The sequence below is a fragment of the Centroberyx affinis genome, unplaced genomic scaffold (assembly GCF_046629955.1).
Source record: "Centroberyx affinis isolate AG114_WGS23_722 - 3 ecotype Tasmania unplaced genomic scaffold, CSIRO-AGI_Caff_v1 ptg003250l_1, whole genome shotgun sequence".
Taxonomy (NCBI): domain Eukaryota; kingdom Metazoa; phylum Chordata; class Actinopteri; order Beryciformes; family Berycidae; genus Centroberyx; species Centroberyx affinis.
The window spans coordinates 42,501-65,670 of NW_027281276.1; the positions used below are offsets into that span (position 1 = coordinate 42,501).

The 23,170-nt window shown below is 42.8% G+C and overlaps 1 pseudogene; it reads left to right on the forward strand.

Annotated features, from left to right (window-relative positions):
* The window catches only part of LOC139660213 (adhesion G protein-coupled receptor D2-like), a 60,133-nt pseudogene extending 42,191 nt beyond the window's left edge, over positions 1-17,942 (forward strand).
* The last annotated feature ends 5,228 nt before the right edge of the window (positions 17,943-23,170 follow it).

A 23,170-nucleotide genomic window follows, 5' to 3' on the forward strand; every position in this document is an offset into this window, starting at 1 on the left:
CTATAATTTTTTAGATTGTGCAATTGCAGTGGCTGAATTTCTCTGTGTGGTTTTGCAGAAATTAGCTGGCACAATAGAACTTCATGTGTGAAAAGTGTCTCTGTGTTTAAATTTAGATTTGGATTGTTGATGCGAGGTTAGACCTGTCCAAATAGGTTTAATTTTTGACATTGTGCAACACCATTGGGTACATTTTTTTCTCATACAGTGTGTGTAAGTTGTGGTTTTTAGTTTTAGAGAAAGCAGTCGGCCCAGTAGAACTGTACCAAGAGGTCGGTGAACTTTTCTAAGATGCTAAAAACCCAGAGAGTGAGTCAGAAAGTGACTTCCATTATCTGGCTTTCATAAAAGTCCCAAGAGTTTGTACTCATACCTGCAACAATTCACCCTGTTTTCACTCAAATGCAGTTCAACATCTACTATGTAAACCAGATCTGAAACAGTATTTGCAAATACTTTTATACAGTTTATTTTAGCCTTCTTAAGTGACAGATAGACAGATTTGAGTGCATAAGACAATTCAAAATAGTGACAGAAACTTAAGACAATCATAGGAAAGTCAATTTAGTCTACTTTTCTGTGAACGGCTCACTTCGAATGACACTGAATTATCACAATGCAATAAACTCAACCCATCTGATACTCTAAGCTGGTAAAAACAAACGCTAAGAAGTATTTGAAAATGCTATTTGGCCCAGGCCTGATGTCAACAAACAGGGAACTTGTGAGCTTTATTTTACGCAACACTGACATCACGCTGGAACCAAGCCTATATTTGTGTTCATTTATTGGTTTAAAGTGCTTATATTTTTTAGCACTATTTGTAGCAAATAAACTACTTGTTTTGTGCATTATACGGTTTCACACATTTCCCATTTTTATCTCACTGACCCTTAAAATAGTTGATTGATCTGTATGGGTAAACTCTCTTGCTTAGCCCCGTCCACATGGAGGTCAGAGGTCAGCATTAGCCAATGAACAGCAGCCTTGCTCAGTGGCACTTCAGCAGGGCGGATGTTTACGGGCTTGAACTCAGATCCTCCAGTTGATAGACAGTCTCCTCACTACACTACACCACCCTGCTGTCTTAAAATCTGCCAGCTAATCTTTAAACGCACTTCAAGTCACAGACATCAGATTTCACCAGAGGAGCAGGAGAGGCGTTCACTGTCCTTTGACAAAGATGGAATTATTGTTTTGGGTGTGGGTCGAACCTCCCAGTTTGACTCCCAGTTACGGGACGGTCTCTCTAACCAGCAGGCTGCCCTGGCACCTAGAATATGCAGTTTGTAACCATTAGACAATGTTCTCCTTTAAGGGAGTGTCGACGGGCTGCCAGTCAGCTGCTCACTAAACTTTGATGATGATGATGTTTATTGGTCCTAGCAGGAAATTTAACTTGTACGTCAATGGCAGAGGGCTGCAGCCCACACAATATAAAGGCGAAAATGGCAATACATCACAACTCAATAGTGAACAGCCTATAACACATCACACAAAAATTAAATTCAGAGTGAAGAAGTTTGAAGTTCTTGTTTAGTGGATAGGATAGATTTTTTTATTGCTCAGGATCTGAATAAGGATAGGATGTTCCACATATTTTACCAGCGATATTGATTATACTTTAGACTGGCTGGACGACATTTTTATATTTACATTTTCAGGCAGTTTTGAGCTGATGCTCTTATCTAGAGTAACTCACAGTGAGTGGGTAGGTTGCTCAAGGACAGTCAGCAACACACATGGGTGCTGGTGGACTCTCATTGGCTGTTGAGGAGACTCGTACTTTTGAATGATCCCTCACTGCATTATGTCCCGCCCCCAACATCCCAATGCATTACGTCTGATTGGCAGAGCTGACCTCTGGCCTGATGCTAGTTCAAGTTCAAGTCTAAGTTTAAGTTTATTGTCACTACATTTAAAAAGTACAATGTACATTCAAATGCAATGAAATGCATCTGCCCTGGCTCTATCTCAGCCCTTAAAAACTATATATAAATAAGAATAAATAAAAAAACAATAAATAAGAGATCCCACAAATAATCACTATGAGTTATGTAAAGTGCTACTGTTCAGTAATCTAACCGCCTAGGGGTAAAAACTGTCTTTGAGGCTTAGTGTTACATTATTTTCGATTGCTGGAGCTGACTACAGCCATGTGGACGGAGGATCTATTTCTTATGTCCACCAGCGGTTTAATGTTGCTATTGAAAACAAAAAAAATGCTCACTGTCCTCATTATACCTTGTGTTTTTGACATTACGCAATGGGATTTTTTAAAAATAGATTTTATTTGCCCAAAGGTCATGAAACTCACTCAACACATGATGACCATGTCACCTTTCAGTTCAAGCATGAAAAAGAAAAAACGCCAAAATTGGAGTGTTAACCTGACAGCAGCGATATATTCCAGCAGGGGTGTGAGGAAACAGAAAGATGCTCTGCCAATCTCTCTCTCTCTCTCTCTCTCTCTCTCTCTCTCTCTCTCTCTCTCTCTCTCTCTCTCTCTCCTCTCTTTCTGTTTTCTGTCTCTCCTTGCCAAGACACTGCCTCCCCCCTTAATCATAGTTTTCATTTCAGTACATTGAAATTTCGGGTCCCAAGGACAATGTCATAAATTTGCTGTTTTGTGAGATTTTTACCTGCCGGCGCCTCGCTACCTAACTTTACACATTAGGGAGGTGTCTGTGTGTGTGTGTGTGTGTGTTTGGGGTGGGGGGAGGTGGGGGGGTGGGCAGGGCTCAAGGGGGATAAAAATAGAGGGACTGGTCATCTGTGAAAATTTATAATCATTTGTTACGTAGTAAGGAAGGTGTAGGGACTGATGGTGTGTGTGTGTGTGTATGTGTGTGTTGCTATTGTGGTGTTGGGGGGGGCAGGCACATCCATAAAGCCGGGTAGGTGGGCTCCCTAAATGAAAAAGTAAAGTGAATTTCTGCTTCTTGTCACAAAATAATGAGGAGATAGGGCTTTTCTTCACGCCGCCGGTACAATGTGCTCACTCTCAATCCAGAAACAAGAGGGTGGATGTGTTGGGAAGTGTGTGTGTGTGTGTGTGTGTGTGTATGTGTGTGTGTGTGTGTGTGGGGGGGGGGTTGCTTGGGGCTTATGTATGGGATATATGGGCTCCTGATACTCTTTCTCTGCAGAGGCAAGAACCAACCAAAAATGGGGAAATTGTAGGGCTGGGCGATAGGGTTGAAATCAATATCACGATAATCATAAGGATTTTTCTCGATATCAGTATATATCACGATATGGTGCATGTATGCAAAATCACGTTAAATAATCAAATTAATGTTCATCTCATTGAACCGAATGGTGATGTTAGGTGTGGTGTCAAACAAAACTGAAATTTTCAAACAATATTCCTACCATACCTCATTTTATGAGAGTTTTTAAGTAAAATTTGCTTGTCATCATCAATTCAGACAGCAGAAATATGTCACGATATCAAAATATCTTCATATCATCACGATATGATTCCACTGAAAAATGATAAACGATAATATTGAATTATCGCCCAGCCCTAGGAAATTGTGGGGGAAGTGTCTTATCTGTCCATTATCTCCCTATGTGAGTATCTATAGCCCTGTTAGCATGGGACTAGTATCATGTGGGGACCTCATGTAATTAATGAATGAACTGCCAACCTCTGCATTATTGTGAAACACATTCACACAGGAAAATGAAATTCACTTACATCAGCAGTGTCCCAGATACAATTGTCTAAGGTCAAGATTTCACTTTCAAAGCAAAACTTGGACGTTTGTGCTGAAAAATGCGGTCAGAACCTTCAGCTGCAGATTCCACTGCAGCCTCCATTTTTCATGACAGGAGGAGGAAGGCGAAGGTGATGAAGGAGACAAAGAGGGAAACGAAACGGCGCGCTAAAAACAAATTACGGGTCAAAATTACAGAGAGTTTGATTGACACAGGATTAGTATTACCAGGGAACCTCTGTCTTCACGGTAGGTAATTTGCGCTGTAATTTTTTACATTTTTTAAAATTAAATTACAGACACAGCAGATTCGCACAGGATTAAAATCACAGACGATTTCAATAATCAGACACAATTATTACAAATCACTGGACATGCAAATAAATATGGTTTATGGTTTATGGCAGCTTTGTTTATGTTTTGCTTTCATTGTTTTTATGTGAAGCACATTGTTCCTTATGTATGAAATGCACAAAACAAATACATTTTAACTTGACTTGACCTTAGGTGTAAATATATAACTAAACTTTATATGCTGATCATTTCTAACCACTGACATCCTTTATGAGAGCATGATGATGACCGTAACTGAAAGGCCACAGGCTGCGTCCATCAGCAGCCATGAGTCCTGCTGAAGTGTCCTTGAGCCAGGCACTGAACCCCCACCTGCTCCCTCACTGCAAGTCGCTCTGGATAAAAGCTTCAGCTAAATGCTTAAAAATGTAAAAAGCCTTAAAAAAAAAAAAGCCTGCAGTGCTGTGAGTGACTCCAGGAATTGGTTCCTTTCATTGGAAATGTAAATTGAAACTATGCTTCACATAATAGTAATGGAGCCGTCTAAATAGACTGGATATAAGAACCTTTTTATTTGCAAAAGATCTCTAGTTTTTGAATTTTGAAGAAAATCCTCTTGAATGTTTGCATGTACGTTTCAGACATTAAGCTGACACTCTTACATTTATACTGGAACAAAGCCTTTATACAGTTAAGTGTTACCAAAGTCTGGGGTCATGGTTGATTGGTCTCATTTTACATTACATTGCATTTAGCTGACACGCTTATGAAGAGCGACTTACAACGACAGCAGCATTAGATTAAGCTAAATTTCCTACAGCAGCTTGCCAACATCACAAACAGCCAGCAGTAGAGAGTGCGAGGCTCAGAGCCGCAGCATCCTGACTGAATAGAATTGACTTTACTGTAAGTGAATTGATCTCTAAGTTCGACTCGCTCTTCCTCCTTCCCCAGCAGAGCAACAACACCCCTGTTTATTCAAACAAATGTTATTTTCTGTCTCACATTGCCCCACACTGCATCTCTCTGGGGTGATGTATGTTTTTTGTGAAACACAGTGTTTGTTGGCTTTAACTTTTTAAACATACAATTGTTCCCTAATTAGCTGGCCGCTAATTAATTTATGCTCCCCCGTTTGATGTATAGCAATACTTTGAAAGCAACTGTGCCGATCCTTTGCATAAATTTGTAGCATTTTGCCGCCGAGTTCAAAAGAAACAGGACTGGGTTTAGAAAAGCACACAATGCATTTAAATAATGCGCCCCATTTTTTCGGCTGTGTTTGTTTTTTAGTGGGAATATTAATGAATTAACATTTTAAACAATCCATCATTATTGTTGTGATGCCACTTATTTTTAACTCAATTATATTCTAATGGATCATTTTTCCTAATGCGCACAGTATGTTTCCCCCACTTTGTTCACTACACAACAAAAGATTAATTACAAATAAGAGGAATGATCAAAAACATGATAATTAAATTGCAACAATAAGTTGGAAATTGCAATTCTAATGCAATACAATGGGGTATGTGTTGCAAATTACCACCCACTGTCTCTGGGTATTGTTTGTGCATGTGTGTTGATATGTGTATGTGTGTGTGTGTGTGTGTGCGTGTGTGTGAGCGAATATAGGATGAGAGTATGTTTGAGCGCATGATGAACACTGTACTGTACATACAGCACTGTGCTTGTGCTGCAATGAAAGGTAAACTTTGAAGGTAAACTTTTGGAAGTGGTTTCACATCTAACACTACACTGTCAATGAACATGGTCGGTTGTAAAGTAATATTTTACGTTACAATGGCCTTACTCCAGCCTTGTAACCTGTGTATAAAGTGAAAGCATTGTGAGGACACAGTAAGACTCCACTAATGAAAACTGTTCTTACAATGAAGCACTGTATGGATTAGGGAGCTTTTCTTACACAGTATGTGTGTACTTGCAGTACTTTTCCATGAGTTAATATTCAGTAATAATGCCATTGTAAAATGTTACCAAATTTGAGGATTATTGTTAAAGGGGCATTAACTATTGATCTATATCAGTGACCAGTAGGAATTGCAACAACATTGATACAATTTTTCTCCTCCTACACAAGTGACACAGTTCTCTGGCACAGCACCAGGTTTGAAAGACAGAAACCACCTGGTCAATCGGTTAATTGTTGAGTCACTGGTATTGATCAACAACCCTATCAATTCCCTGCAGATATATTATGGTCATTTTGTGCTTTGGGACATTAAAAATTGTACTTATTGCTTTAATCATCTCATTTACATTACATTGCATCTTATCCATTTATGAGCGCAACAATAGAGAAATCTACATCTTCAACATTACAAGCAACTGATAGTAACAAGTGCAAGGGTTTTTTTGTTGTTTTTTTTTACTTGATTGTCTTTTGCTGATGTTTTATCCTGTTGTGTTTTAATGTTAAGTACTCTTGGAAGAGTACGCCTTGGGCTAAAAGAGGTCCTAATAAAATTCAAACTCAAATCCACAGTAGTCAGATCTCAGCTTGAGACCCCTCGTTAGATCTGTTGTCTTCGATGTGTCAGAGACCAGCAGAGTCGCCTGTGTAAAGAGGATGGATGCGCTGAGGCGGCAGCAGACAGACGGGTCAGTCCGGCCCCTGAGGGACGGGACGGCCAGCGGGAGGAGGTGGACGTCCCGAGACTAGAGGTCGTCATCGTCGGCTATCGTCGGCCTGTCGCTCCGCACGGCCCGCCAAATCACGTTGTCAATGGTGATGCATGGAGATCTCCCTCTGGCAAAAATTGGACGCTCCAAACTGGCTCTTGATTGATGCTTCGATCGGGTCGCGCCTGCCTGTCCTCAGGATGTGTCCTCACCCTCGCCGAGAGACGGAGGAACACAGACACTCCGAGAAGTGAAAGGAGACAGATGTACTTTTAGAAGCGATTCTAAAAGTTTTTCTTTGTGCCGGCCAGACCTAGATTGACATAAAGCTGTCTTATCAAAGAATCTATCTATCAGCCTTGAAATTTATAGCATTTTTACCCCCCTTTTCATTTTTCTCGGTACATCTTTTGTGGCACGGTTCAATCGGCGCTCCGTGAATGCTGTCCTCACCGTTCCCATTGAGGCGGCAGGATTGCATTATGGCCTGAAGGTGAATGCACAGCTTGTACATTCAATGGACACCACAATGGACTGCAATGAAAAATAGCTGTTTTTCTGCAACCAAAAGTGCAGCCTTTATGCGTCCAAGGGCATGGCATTCTCAGGCCCTGGGTACTAGTGGTGGAGTTCTGTGAACATGAAATATCTTCTTTTATGTGTCATTTTTTTCATTATTCTCCCTCTGTCTCTCTCTTTCTCCGCCTTCCCCCAATGATTTTCCTTGATAGACTCGTTTGGCCTGAGTTGCTCCATTCCTGTGTGTGTGTGTGTGTGTGTGTGTGTGTGCACACATGTTCATACTGTGTTTGTGACAGTGTACTGTATGTGTGTGTGTGTGTGAGTTTGTGTGTGCGCTCATACTTTACTATACTTATACTACACTAGTATAAGTATGTATGCTTGTACTCTGTGTGTTTATGTGTACTTCATGTGTGTGCATGTACTCTGTCTGTGTGTGTGTGTGTGTGTGTGTGTGTGTGTGTGTGCTGGTACTCCCACAGTGTATTTGTGTGTTTCTGTGTCCGGGAACACAAACTGAACACAGGCACTTGAGACTGAACTATTTTCTATTTCGATAAAGCCGGAGGAAACCTTGGGTTTGAGCCTTTGATGGGTTAGTGGGGGCTGGGATGGGGGGGGAGGTGGGTGAGGTGGGGGGGTGCTGAACACGAAACAAATGCGAGCTGAGCCTTACAGAAGTGTCCCAGTTTGGAGAAGTTGTACTCTTTCAAGTCCTCCTCAGCCTCACTCTCTTCTCTCTGCTCTCAGTCCACTTCAGCTCTGCGGAGCTCCGATAGCGAACGAACCAAAGTAACCCGCACATGTCGCTGCACCCTCTACTTTTGATCTTTTCTTTTTTATTATGAGAGGATAAGAGAGAAAAAGACTGTAACAACTTTCTCCCCCCCGTCCTCCCCTCTCTCCCTCTCTCTCTCTCTCTCTCTCTCTCTCTCCCTCTCTCTCTCTTTGTCTGTGTGTGTGTGCAGGGCCTGTTCATCTTCCTGATATATGGGGTGTACAACACAGAGGTAAGTCTGCATTGTGTCTCAAGGCTGTCGGAGTGAATGAGAGAAATGACAAGTTTCTGATGGGCTCCCTGCTTAAAAGCTGGGTGGGTGGGGTGTGAGAGTGGGAGCGCGTGTGTGTGTGTGTGTGTGGAGGAGGAAGGGGGTGGGGGGGGTAAGTAGAAGGATGGGAAGGAGGGAGGGGACGTCGTTTCCACGCGAGCGTCCCACTGCCCTTCATGCTTGGGCTAACTTATATGCATCCGGGTCCGACCATTAAACACTGACACGGCGCGGCTCTCAGCCACTCATTCCTCACCCACATTGGCTAATATTTCACTGCCTCTTTAAGTTTTTAAACTCACGGCCCTCCATTTAGCATCCTGACAAAGCCGCTGGCCGGGGCTCCGCGGGGCCCCAAGCAGCGTCTATACACCGAGAGGAAAAAAAACAAAAAAAAAACAATATGCAACCAACAATATGCGACGAGGGGAGTGGGGAAATATCATATTGAAATGCTGCGTTATTACCATTTAGATTCGCCGTAGCTAGGAGGGGGGAAAAAAAAAAAAATTGAGAGGCGAGAGACGGAGAGATTGGATTTAATGGATGAGGCTCAATTGTTAGAATCAGTCTAGGTCAAACGCAGCTAAGGCGATGTAAATAGGGTTAACTTTGCTATGTGCATAAGCGATATCGCATCTTAAGTTTTTGTGAACGCAGCCAATTACTCATTTCCAGACGCTCCTCCGTTTTCCTCGCCTTAAGCTGCTTTTGTATTCAGGAGAAAAAATTGCCATAAAGGACGCTTAACACTTCCAGACATCTAGAAATTATGCCTCTTTTTTTTTTTTTACCAAAGATCTCGGAACCATTGAATCAGTCTTTTATGATATATGTGATGCAGTAATTGTAGCAAATCCTTAGTCTGTTGAACAGATTTACAGAAACGTTCAGTACGAGTGTGAAGGTCCAGGCCTTTGTAGGAAATAGGTAAGCGGTGATTGCCGATATCTCAGCAAAATACAAAAAAAAGTAAATTCTGTATATACACGGCAAAGTAAATCAATCAAGCTGTCTCTCCTCTGCGGCTGGAATGAACCGCGGTTGACTTCTCTTTAGCGCCGATGCATACAAGCACATCTCATCTTTTCAGTCGCCCCTTGTTGCTTTGACTGAGTGTACAAGGTCATCCTCGCCCGCCCCCTCCCTCTCCCCCTCCCTCTCCATCTCCATCTCCCTCTCCATCCCTTCTCTCTCTCTCTCTCTCATCTCTTTTCTCTTCATCCTCCTCCATTGTACCCTTCCCTCCATCATCACCCTCTGACCATCCGAGTCAGGATATCTCTCGTTCTCACCTCCACCTTCCACCTTCCCTTTCTGCCCTTTCTGCCCTCCGTTCCCTTTTGCCCCCCCCCCCGCCACCCCCCGCCTTTTTGTCCTCTTCCCTTTTTTTCCTCGCCCCCCCTCTCCTCTCCAGAGCGTGAAGAGCCGTCCCTGAGTCAGAGGCGACCCGCCGACAATGGCGAGCGACGGAGGGCTGACCCCCGCGCACTGTAAAATAAATCACCGCTGCTTTCTTGCTTAAGTGGCTTTTTTTTTTTTTAGTGCCCGGGAATCCATTTTCTTACTCCCGAGTTCTCCTTGACCCCCCTCGGGGGGGGCGTCACAATTTGTGAGCAGCTTGTGTACACGTTCCGCTTTTTCAAAAGGGCCGCGCTTCTTTGTTAACGTTTGAAAAAAAAAAAAGCAGTAATATTTGCCTTTTTTTCCCTGTCCATTTCTCTTTCTCTTTCTGGATCCTCACCACCTCCTTCCTCTTGACTCCTTTTGCCCCCACCCCCCCACCCCCCTCTCTCCCTCCTCCCTTCTCCCTTTTTTGCTTTCTATCTCTCCCTTGTTCTCGCCGCATGCCGCATGGTGTGACAAAGAACACCGGTGGCTTCAGGTTTCGCCCTCCATGACACCTAAAAGGAAATACTTGTTTAATAGAAAAATTACAGAAAAGCTGAATGGGAATGATCAAAAGTTTTTTTTTTCTTCCCCATAATCAAAGAGCGGAAGGGAGAGGCCAAAGTGAGACATGGGGCGGGGGGGGGGGGGGTTCTGTTCTGTCTGTATCGGTTTAAGCTAACCAGCCTTGATCGGCGGGGACGGTAACCTCTCTTTTGATTGCATTAGCGCACACATCGGCACCGCCACCTAGCGCTAAGAGCGGACAGGGTCAAGTGGACGGATTAGCCGATACTGTAGCGTTGCGTTTCATTTCTGAATTGCACAGTTTCTGCTGTTGGCGAGGGATTCTGTTGAAGCTGCATGTGGTACAAAAGAGAGCTGGGGGAAGAGGTTATTCTGTATTCTGAAGTCTATGGAAAAAACTTTGCAAAGTTGCCGTATTGTAGTTGTTGATCCGAAATAGGTGAAAATAAATAATAAATAGGTGAAGAAATTTTACTTTGATATGCTAAAGAAAGGTGCTGAATTAACCAACGGCTGTTAGAATTCCATCAAAGTCAGAAAACGCTCCATTTATGAGGCTTCGGGAGGCGGGCTCCCAGGCTCCGTAATTACAAATATGGCGTGGAAGACGGACCGCGTCTGCCGCTATTACACTCGATTGCAGCGTTTTAATTGCTAATTACCCGACAATAGCTCTCCATTATTCATCACAATTAGCTTTTCCTTGGTGGTCACCTTGTAATCCTCCGCTTTGATGACCTTTTATTTCCATCAACTCCAAGGATGTCGGCAGGTGTTGTCGGGCGCGCTGCTTTCATATGGTAATCGCTTGGCGCCCATTTACATGGGGAACCGCGCTTTGCATCAGCGCGAAACCTTGAGTGCGCGCGAAACGCCTTAAACACATAACGATCGTCTAAAACAATGCCCTTCCCCTCATTGTCAAATGATTAATTAAGTCGTGTCATGTAATTGCCTCAGCACGCCGGCTGCTTTTGATATGAATGAAATCCCCAGGATTTCCCTCCCCCGTTGAATAACGTTAAGGCAGCGTCTCTCCGACGTCTCCGCCGTGTCGAAGGCCTTACGCAGATCTTGTCAGAATTAATAGGAGGGTTTTGGAAACATGACACTGGTGCTGTTGATTCTGCCCTGTCACAAGGCTTGTGCTCTCTTCATTATGTGGCCCTTCAACGATGGTGTGTATGCAAAACATCCTCTGCATACACACATCGCCGTCTCTGAGTGTGTCTCTGTGTGTGTGTGTGTGTGTGTGTGTGTGTGTGTATCTCTTCTGTGCGGTGTCATAATTTATGACACGCCGCGGCCTAATGAAGCCGTAAGCCATAATGCATATTCACTAACGTGGTGGGCTGGGCTGGGACGCGCTGCGGTGATGAGCGCCCAGCCGCTACAAATTTACAGTGAGCGCTGACAGTGTGCACGAACACACACGCACACACACACACACACACACACACACACACACACATACACACAGACAGATCTCATTGGTGCCAGAGGCTCTGCAGTGGAAGACTTCCATCTAGTTAACAGACCTGTGGCATACTGAGCTGTTCTGCTGCGTTTTTGTTTTGTTTTAAATGAACCAAGCTGTTTCTATTTACAGTGAAAATAGACTTATTGTAAGAGAGAAGATAGGGATTCAAATATGTTTGCAATATATATATATATATCAAAATTTATTTTATTTTTAACAGTATTTAATATTCAACCACTTTTTCACAAGTCATCGGCCCTATTACACAATAATTATCTTAACTAAATAACAAAGCATGGGAGATTAGTGACTTTAGAATTTACATCTTTCCAACAGAGAAATACTTTAATTTACAGCTGCATCTGTATTACAAATATACATTTTTATATATTAACACATGAATTTCCTGATTCCTGTGGCTTTAACAAGAATTTACAGAATGGATCCTAAATTGCCTCAAATTTTTGCATATTTGGTTTATATCTGGTAACACTTAACACCCGTATTCCACTGTATTAATTAACCTGCGTATTAACCAAGGGAAAAGTGCTCAATCATACTGTGTTTGCACATAATAAAAATTGCGTTGTAAGCACATCATGTATGATGGGGATTTTCATCAATAACTTATAGATTTATTTTATTTTTATTTTGTACTTGCAATACATTTCCATAGGTTAATACACAGGTTAAATCAATAGAATGAGGGCATTTCAAAGTGTTACGGAGCATCTGTGTTCTGATTAAATTGTGTACTTATATGTAATATTTATGAATCATTTTTTGATATCATTAATCAGTCATTAATAATTGAAGGGTTTGATTCCAAGACACAATATATCCATTTAAAAGAAGCATTCCTGCCTGATTTTCATCAGTCAATATTTCATGAATAAGGATGATTTCCTCCAAATTACTGCTGTTTTGTGCAAAGGTCTTAGATCAGATCTCATTTTGGAATTAAATTCTTCAAATGCTTCTGAAGCGATGAATGAAACAGCATCTGCCTTCATTTTTGTAATTAATTTATTTTCACTTTTTTTTTTTAAATCCACCACAACAAATAGAACTTAAATCCTATCAAATTGGAAACCCTTTTACTCACTGAATCTGCTGTATTTTAGATATATTGGATGATAAATTTCATTCATTTTTTTCCCCCCAGAAATGTAGATATACTAATACTATGTATATATATATATATATATATATATATATATATATATATATATATATATATATATCTCTGAAATGTTGAGTATCAGAGCGGTCTGGTGCTGTGTGTGGTAAATGAAGGTGTGTTGTACTCTGTTTCATCCGGAGTGTAAAAATGTAATCTGTTCTGCTAGGGCGGTCCCTTCTCCTCCAATAGCTCCATTTGTTGGTCCCGGCGCTCCGTGTTGACAGATGATCGCTCCAAGTCGCCTCCTTAGTTTGCCGGCTCTATGTGTCACTTTCAAGTCCCATTAGCCGCTGGAACATACTGGAACATTTCCACCTTGCCCCCCCCCCACCCTACAAATGCTGCTTATCGCCGCCCGAAAAAAACGACGTCCCAAAATATGTCTCTCTCTGTTTTTTTCTAATGCTCTCCCTTTTTTTCTGCATTCTTTATTTTGAATTTCACGCTTTGGTTGCTCGCAAGAGATACCCGTGAAGGATTTTTTGTTTTGATCCGGTGTAAGCGTGTGTTTCTTCGAGCGCTGTGTCACATACACTTATCTCTTTCTCCCCCGCTCTCTCTCTCTCTCTCTCTCTCTCTCTCTCTCTCTGTCTCTCTCTTTCAGGTTCGGAGCACGGTCAACAGGATCAAGGAGAGGAGAAAAGCTCTTAATTTTTCAGTATGTAACCCACTATTTCCCTGTGAACACGTGTGTGTACATGTGTGTGTGTGTGTGTCTCTTAGATTCACACCGATGCGGCAGACACAATTTTCCTCACAGCTTTTGCTTCAGAGGAAAAAAAAAGAAAAAACATCACTATAGGCAATGCCAATGAAAAGTAGCCACAAAGCAACACTGTACATCTACTAGCCTCCCGCCACCCGACAGTCCATGTTAGATGCCCTTATACATCAAACATGGACCCTCCGTAATAGCTCCCGACCCCCCCCACAACCCCCCCCCCCCCACCGCCACCCCCCACCCCCTCCTCGTTTCAGCACCTTCATCCCAGCAATGTCAAGCTCCGCGGTGGGTTACAAGTTTCTAATCCAGGACAAGCCGTCCCCTGACATTAAAGTGTCAGGACAGTATTTATACCTGGCTGGACGCTGCCGTTTGGCTGGAATGGCGGCGTGCTGCCTGCCTGTGTGTGTGTGTGTGTGTGTGTGTGTGTGTGTGTGTGCGTGTGTGTGTGTGTGCGTCCAGGAGGATCACTTAGCCCAGGCGAAGCACTTTAAAAGTAGTTAATAGTCTCTAGCACACACAAACACAGCCACACCGCACACACACACACACACACAATTATAGACCCCAACATCCACACCTTGGAAGATACACACCCACTCTCATCATTCCACACTCCCTTGCCCCCCCACATCACATCTCACACACACACACACACACACACACACACACACGCACACACACACTGTGACTTGTCCCTTATGAGTGATCACATTAACTCCACTCCTCTCTCCAGGTTGTTGTGTCACGCTTTATGGCCAGCAGCACGTTGTGTCCTGTCCCACTCCCCACCCCACACACACACACACACACACACACACACCCCACCCCTCACCCCCCCCCCCCCCCATCAGGTCATCGAAGAGGGAATGAGACCATTTCTGATGGCAGATTGATTTTTAGAATATCCGGCCGCCCCCTACTTCCCTTTGACCCCCCTCCTGACAGGCGGACACACTGTAAAGACAAGAACCAGTAAAAAAAAAAAAAAAAAATGACAGGGGTGGTGGCGGGACGGGGGGGTGGGGGGTGTGGGAGGGGGTACTTGAGCCCCCGGGGGCCCCTTGCCGCCGGGTGCAGCCTGATATATTGGCCGCCCATGTTATCAGTGAGCCCCCCCCCCCCCCCCCCCACTGTCATTTTTAGTGCTCTCTCCCCTCTCTCGCTGGCAATTTTCCAATCTCGCCGGGTTCCGCCACCAGAACGCGTTTTTTAGCCGTCACAGCCGCCTGACGTTTTTTAGCTAATGCTATTTTGCGCCATAAATCCCGCGTGAAATACTGTATCTACCTGTCCTTTGGCTAGATAGGAGACGTTTGGCTCTAGATGACCGCACATGCCCCTATATATCCCCTCGTTGTAAAACATAGGATTGGGTATGGCGGCGTGCCGGGTGAGGGATAAAGAGGCTCCGGCGGCGCTCCGTTACTGCATATGGGGGTCATTAGAAGACGAATGGCACTCGTCGTAGATAGAGGGGTTTATATGTCGTTTCATTCTGAGCGATTGAAGGGTTAAAGCTGCTGAGAGAATTCACTGCTAGATTTCAACACTGTTTCATAACTTGGCGTTTACTGATTTGAAATGGGCTATTTAGATTACATAAGGTTAGATGGAAACTCTAATGATCCCTCTGGGGAAATTAGGTACATTTATATTTTTGGTTTGCTGACAATCTTTATCCAGTGTGACTTGCAATGAGTGCAACAGTAGAATAAGCTTAAATTCGTAGATCACCAATATTACAAGCAGGTAATACTATACTACTTATAATAGATCTAACAAATATTCCCAATCCCCCAAAATGATCATGTATGAGAAGAGAGAGAGAGAAAAGCCATAAGAAAAGACATAATAGTCATTTTTAAACAAATTAAATAACCAGCATTTGAAAGAGATATTGTACTAACAAAAAACAAAACACCCATGGATATAATTTTAAAGTATTGCGGGGGCAATTCAGTGACATCTCACTCTTGGTACAGTAACATGACCTCTGACCTCTTGTATAAATTCCGCCAAACCTAATCACACACACTCTCCCCTCTTTAATTTCGCCCTTCCATCGACCTCTTCAGCCCTTTTCCTTGCCGTAGCCCCCTATATGGGCGAGGGTCGCGCAAACAGCTTTTTTAGCCCCCAGAGGGTGGGGGTGTGGGGTTTTAGTTATTTACACACACAGAAACACACACACACACACACACACACACACACACAGCCGGCCTGACCAATGTTGCCCCCCCCACTTGATACCGAGTACCTCCTGACCCCCCCTGACCTCCCACTTGTACACACACTGCCAGATTGCTTGGTGAAATAAAGCTGTCAGTTGCAGGACCCAAATAAAAAACGATCCCCCCTCAACACTCTGAGTTGCGTGCCCCTGACACCACTGAAATATAGATATAAATTGGAAGCGGATTAGTTTTTTGATCTTAATTCAAGTTTTGACAAGATATAGGAAGCCAGAGGGTTGGGCGGAATGCATGGGTGTGTATGTGCACGTTTGTGTGTGTGTGTGTGTGTGTGTTCATTTCAGAATATGTATGCTTCTCTTCTCTCGCTCTCTCTCCCTATATCTCGTTCCCTTTCTGTATGTACTTACAATCACATTTCATGCATTTAGCTGACACTCTCATCCAGAGGAACTCACAGTGAGAAATATGAGCGTGTGTATTTGTCTCTCTGTGTGTGTGTATGTGTGTGTGTGTGTGTGTGTGTGTGTGTGTGAGGCATTCCTCTCTGATAGACAGATGTAACACAAGAGGCCCGGGGCCGTCGAAGCAGCCCATTCTGTTTGAGAGCTGTGCAAACAAATGGGTTTTCAGTGATTGGCGTTTATTTTGGTCTAGCGGGGAGATGTGTGTGTGTGTGTGTGTGTGTGTGTGTGTGTGTGTGTGTGCGTGTGTGTGTGAAGTGTTTGAAACGAGCAGCTTTCAGAGTTGAAGTCGCAGAGCAGGTGCCCGGTTTTGTTTCTGGATATACTGGAAGGACACAGCCGTCTACAAAAGTCCATTACATCATTTCCATAGGCATTTAGACTAACTTTGAATACTTAACAGGGTCTTCAATTATTAGAAATTCATATGTGGATGAATGTGAATTGTCATGTTTACACTCCTAACTGATGAACTGAAGATTAATGCAGCATACTCTATAATCCTGTATGTCCATTAGAATTTTAACATATTTTAGAGCAACACAATATTCACAATAAAATCATATTGATTTATTTTTTTTCCCGCTGAATATTGTGATTCAGATATTAATTGTGATACATGTGGACAGTGTTTTCAACATAATTTCTTTTTCAGCAAAAGTGTGCTAACTGTGTAAGTGCATATATTGCAGAAGTGAGGCCAATGATACAATGAGCTGATAATGCTTATGATCAGTTTCAGTAGAAAGAAAGATCTAGCTATCCCAGCTCTATGAAACCTTGTTTAGAAAGACGAACACCTCAAACATTTTTTTATATTTTTTCCTAACACGAATACACCAAGTTTTTTTGGAGGGAGATAAGGTTACTTACCTGTTAAGACCCCAAAATCATCCATGTGTCACATTCCATGCTAACACTTTAGCATACACTACGCTGAGTGATAGTAGATGACTAAGTATGAAGACTGACCTTTTACTAATGAAAAGTTTACAGGATTTTTATTACATGGCCTATAGATTCAAAGATTCAAATGAAATATTAACTCATTAAGGTTGATGTAGTCAGGTTTAGTTTTAACTATTGAACTATTTCAGGTGAAAAAAACACATATTCATCCGCTGCGCAGTGATTTTTAGCTGTACACAGTCTCCCATCGTTTACCACCTTCACTTCTTATGGAAACAGGGACAACATAATGTAATTTTTGAATCATAGTTTCTGTAAATTTTACCAATATCCTACATAAAATAGCCAAACTTTGCCACGTATCATTTAAGATAAGTTACCATGTAACTTTAGAGCTGCTACAAGTTGTCATTTTCTCACTTCTGAGTATAATGCTAGTTGCCTGCTATCCCCCAACATAGTGTATGCTAGTGTTAGCTTGGAGCAATAATCTACCGGGGACACATGGATGATTTTGGTGCCTATTTTCACTGAACAGGTAAATGGACCAATGGGACAATCTCCTGCACATATTCCTTTAAACTGTGCAGCACTACAGTATGTGATTTTATGCTCTTCCCCTGTATTCTCCTCTTCATCCTTCCTGTCCTCTCCTCATACAGAACTGTGCCAGTTCCCGCCCGTCCAGCTCCGTCACCAGCTCCCGTCCGGCCAGCTCCCCGCTGCCCGGCGCCCCGGGACCCCAGACCCCCAGCCAGGAGGAGGAGGCCGCCTCCACCTACCCCTACCCCTACCCCAACACCACGGCCACGGGGGAGGAGGAGGAGGAGAGGACCAGGGGTGAGTCCTCAGACTGATACTACAGACAGCTCTATTTACTGGCAATTCAATCAATTAAAAAATATAGATGGGATAAGAACCTTTTGTATATGGCAAAAGGTCTTTTTTATTTTGGAAAACAAACAGATGAAAGATAGATAGGCAGGTGTCTGGTACGTCTTTCCTGCGTTTGTCTGGAATAAATAGAAGAAGAACTGGGTAGTTAGCATGAGCAGCGATAGCCACCATGGCTGGACAGACAAAGAACAGAGCGCCACCTACAGAAACTCAAACTTCATCAAAAGACGTCACAGTCCCGCCCACACTGGTTTGATTGACAGGTGATCTCTGGGAACAAACGCTACGGCAAGGAGTCGCTGAGCACCAGTAAGTGATTGTTCCCCACACAGTTCTTTCCCAGTTGATCAGAGGAGTTTGAGCTCTAACTTCACCTCTAGTCTCACACCAGCCTCCTCTCTGCTGGCCTTACCGCCCCAAAAAGCACAACCAATCCACCGCCACCAGAAAAGAACAAGTAAGGCCATCCATTGTGCGATATATATTTTTTAAATTAGAACCAAAGGTTACATCTAAAAATGTAAGAATGAGTGAAATATTTTGAAGGTCGCAAATCTTTTTTTTTTTTTCATCTTCGTGCGGCTTTTCTTCGTGAGGACAGCACCTGTAGCCTTGTCTTTTGAGAATTTCAGTTTAGAAGTGGCAGTTTTTCCCTCGAAAGATTTTGATTGTCTGGATGTGGTTGAATACTTAAGATTCGGCTAAGCCTTTTCAGACGCAACCTTCGCTGGAACCTAATCAGTGTTGAGAGGGTGTGTGTGTGTGTGTGTGTGTGTGTGTGTGTGTGTGTGTGTGTGTGTGTGTGTGTGTGTGCGTGCGTGCGCGAGTGATCTTTCACTCACTCACTTCCCCTTTGCTCCAACATCCAAGACAGGTTTCTGTATAGGCACTCACTCTAAATAACATTAGAGGGAGAGTTGCATAGATGTTGCTGTGGACCCAGTTTTTGTTGTTTTATTTGTTCATTGCTTTTTTTTTTGTTTGTTTTGAGCTGAGATTTTTTATAAGCCCAATAGGTTGTTTTTTTTACCTCACCTGCACAAACTGCAGCTCTTCTTTCTACTTTTATCATCATATATTTACTTATTTTTTTTATTATATTAGACTTTATTTGATTTCAATTTTCTTTACTATTGATGTTTTCCCTCTATGTTTCATTCTATTCTCTGTTTTCTTTCTTTCTGCCTGTTTGCAAAGCACTTTGTTCACTTCTGTTTGGAAAGTTCTATATAAATATCATTTATTCCAATGTTTATTATATTTTAGCAGTTTTTTTGTATCACTTTACTTCTATGTTTTATCACTGTGAACCTTAACTAAACTAAACTACATCCAAAAAGCAGTTCTGTCAGTCAGTCTGTCCCTGGTCTATCCACACAGATCCAGATAGTGCATTGGATTTAATAACACCTATCTTTTTTTCTCTCTCTCTTCGTTGGCAAATCTGTAAGGCATTACACTGTGAAACGGAGAGTAGCGGCTGGCCTGCTGAGTGAAGTCAGACATCAGAAATCTCCTGTTCAGCTCTTAACACTAACCAGACTCCCTGGCTTCAATCTGGCTGCCTGACCCGCGCTGCACTGAGCCGAGTTAAGAGTCATTTGGTTGTGGAAAAGATTGGAGGCAACAGTTTCAAAGCAACGGAGAGAGAGAGAGGGAGAGGTCGAGCCTTGGTTTCATTGTGTAATTTAAAGCCGGTTTCAGTGTCACTCTGCCTTATTGCCCAGTTGATGCAGCGTTTACACTGCTTTCCGAGTCTTGCGTTTTGGAGTTTCAGATCTTAGTTTTGTTTGCACAAGTGATAAAAACATTGAAAAAAAGGGGGAGAAAAGAAATGCAGGCTGTGCTGGTGAGACACAGAGACGCAGAGGGGCTTATAAAAATATCTAACTCTGAAAAAATCAATATGGCAAACAATGACACACATGACTGGGGAGGCAGCGTTTAGCTTTTGGAAAAGCCACTCAGCTGATCTCCACCATATTAATTCACCAGAAGGTTTTAAGAGAAAACGTGGTACCACTTTACAATAAGGGTCACTAAGTTAAGGGTTAGTTAATGCTTAATAAGCATTAACTAACCCTTAATTAACAGTTAACTAATGTGTAATTTACTAATGGTGTTCATGTTAACTAAGGTATTAATTTATACATTATTTAATAGTTTATAAAGATGACTATTAAATAATGTATAAATTAATACCTTACAGTAGTTAACATGAACACCATTAGTAAATGATTACCAGACACATTAGTTAACTGTTAATTAAGGGTTAGTTAATGATTATAAAGCATTAACTAACCCTTAATTAATGTACTTTTATTGTAAAGTGTTACTGAAAACGTAAACCAAAAAAACAGCTTATTCAAAAGCAGTAGCAAAAAGGTGTATTCTTTTTTTAAACTCTAATCTTTTGCACTCTTAAACATTACTTCTCCTGTTCTTGTGCCTGTTTATAATGTTGGTTGTCTTGTGTGTGTGTTCCTGGGTTTCTTCTTCACGGCCCTTAACTCTTCACCGTGGCTCTAAACCACTTTGGATTACATTGTTGTATGAAATGCGCTACATATATAACATTTGATTTAATGACATCAATATGAAACGGAACAATTAAATATCACATAACACATCTCCAGCTGGTAAACACTGTGCCGGTCATGCTTTATGACTTGTACAATAATGATATTCCCATTTGAATCGTACTGGTGCTGTGTGTTATCGCTCCTTGTTGCCGCTCGGCGTGTCTCTCGGTGATTTACAGCGTTTCCTTTGCAGGTGATTTGCATGCCCCCCCCCCCCCCCCCCCCGACACCATTACTGTCTCTTTCATTCACTCAGCGCGCAGTAGTTAAATCAGTCCTTACGTCACATTCACATGACTGAACCTCCAGTGCAAGACAAATCAAACTCGGCGGTAAAAACATTGTTTCTGACGAAGCGCAAACGCAGAAATAATTGATTGTCAGACGATATTATTCAGATCATTTGCCCCCCCCCCCCCCCCCCCTTTCCCTTCTGCTCCTGACTCAATGCTGCGACATGCAAATGCAACTGGCTCCGCGTGATTGAGTGCTGCCGGGACTCGTACAGTACAAACTACTACTGTATGCATACGATTATGCAGCAGGGGCGCGCTCATGCACGTGCACACGTGCACGCTCGCTCAGCACACTGTAACTAATCATCCTGACGAGCCGCACTCCCCTGACTATAATCCAGCGCTACATGAGCGATGATTGAATATTTGTTTTTAATACAGGGCTATTTTTTAAAACCGTCCTGTGCGACTCTGTGAGGGAGGGGCGAGGCACAGCGGGGAGAAGAGGGAGTTTGTGTGTGTCTGATGGTGTGTGTGTGTGTGTGTGTGTGTGTTTGTTTGTGAGTGTTTGAAAGGGAGATAGACGGACAAGAGAGACGTGTTGAGAGGGAATCATTTTTGATGTAGAAAATGTTGCATGAGGAGGATAAAGAAAGAGTTTGCAAAGTTCAGTGAGACGAGAAACAACATTTTAAGGGCTAGAGAGGTATGTGTTAAGTATAAAATATAGTCAAAATACAATAGAAACTAGAAGGGCACTCGGAGAGCACAGACCTCCGCCAAGGTTCGTGCTATTATTGCTTGTTCGTGAGTCGGATCCGGATCCGCTCCAAAATGTAATGGGTTCTTCCTTGGCCCATGCTACACCCTTCCACGAAGTTTCATGAAAATTGGGCCAGTAGTTTTTCCGTAATCCTGCTAACAGACAAACAGACAAACAAACAAACAAACAAACAAACAAACGGCACCGAAAACATAACCTCCTTGGCGGAGGTAACAACTATTTGCATCAATCTGCCTTTCTTTTGTGGCTGTGTCTTATCACATCATATCATCATGGTTATAAAGAAGGCATTGAGAAAAGGGGCATCATCATCAATCAAGTCAATCGATCGATGAAACTGCATTTATTTACCCATTCATCTTATTTACTTATTCATTTATTATTTGTGCATTTGTTTGACCAGGCAGGTCAATAAAGGACAAATTGTTATTTGCTATAGAGACCTGCCTGTTTAGATTTTCAGTATTAATCAGAATTATTAAGTTAGAAGTAGTATCTCTCGCCCTCTAATGGAGAAATGAAGAGTTTCATCATGACGTTTCATTCAATCATAACCATTAAAGTTATCATTCGATATCTCTAAAATATGAAGCATCTCCACCCTAACATGTTTCAGTTTTTGTGGCGATTTAAAAGCGTTTAGGAATCACAGCGGACGTCTCGTTTTGGGTAGGGAACTCTTCAGGTAGAGCCAAACCACGCCGGGGACCAGAAAGACCAGAAGCCTTCACGTCGATGATGCCTTTATTTTCGACTGTTCGCTCGTTCCTCCGTACCACACAAAGCGCGCTCAAACTAACAGATGGGTCCCGCTCTTCCCAACAATAACCACTGCATCTCCTAACTGATAGCGGTATCTCGCGTGTACAAGGTCAGACCCTTGTTGGTAAGGGAAATGGAGGGGTGGTGGTGGTGGGGGGGGGGTTCGAGGGCAGTGGGGGGGTCGGGCCCTGCGTGTAGCCCTGCTTTTGATACCTTTATGCCTTTTCCATCTCTCTGTTCGCTCAGGTTGGATGGAACAAAAGGCCGAGGCAGACATTGGCTTATGTTATGGGGAAAAAAAGGACAAAGGTAAAGGTGCTGTGAGCGCAAGAGAAGGACAAGTGCATATGAAGGAATAGAGGAAGAATGGTTGGGGGGGGGAATGGCAAGAATTTGAATTGAAAGTGGAAGGGTTGTGTGGGCGTTTGTGTATGTGCATGAGTGTTGCATTCCTGATGAGATGGGCCCGCACAATGGCTGAGTTGAAGGTCGCGAGCCCTGTTAAGCGGGAATAATGCGGCGGGTCGCCAGTGTTGCTCCACGCCGCGTCTTCGCTTTGTTAAAGCCTCGTTCCCAAAGAGCAAAGACGGCCGCGCGGTAATCTTCCTTCTATTATCCATGTCCATCCAGGGTTGTTTTCTTGTCGTGTTTCGTGACGGTGCTTGACCGCGCTGTGTCTGAATGTTTGAGTTTCAATGACAACGCGTCTTGATGTTTTATCTCCAGTTGATGCTATTGTGTGGTAATGACCTTTTGCCTCAACGTCTTTGGAGAACTGTTAGATATTTTAATGTTCCTAAAAGTGAA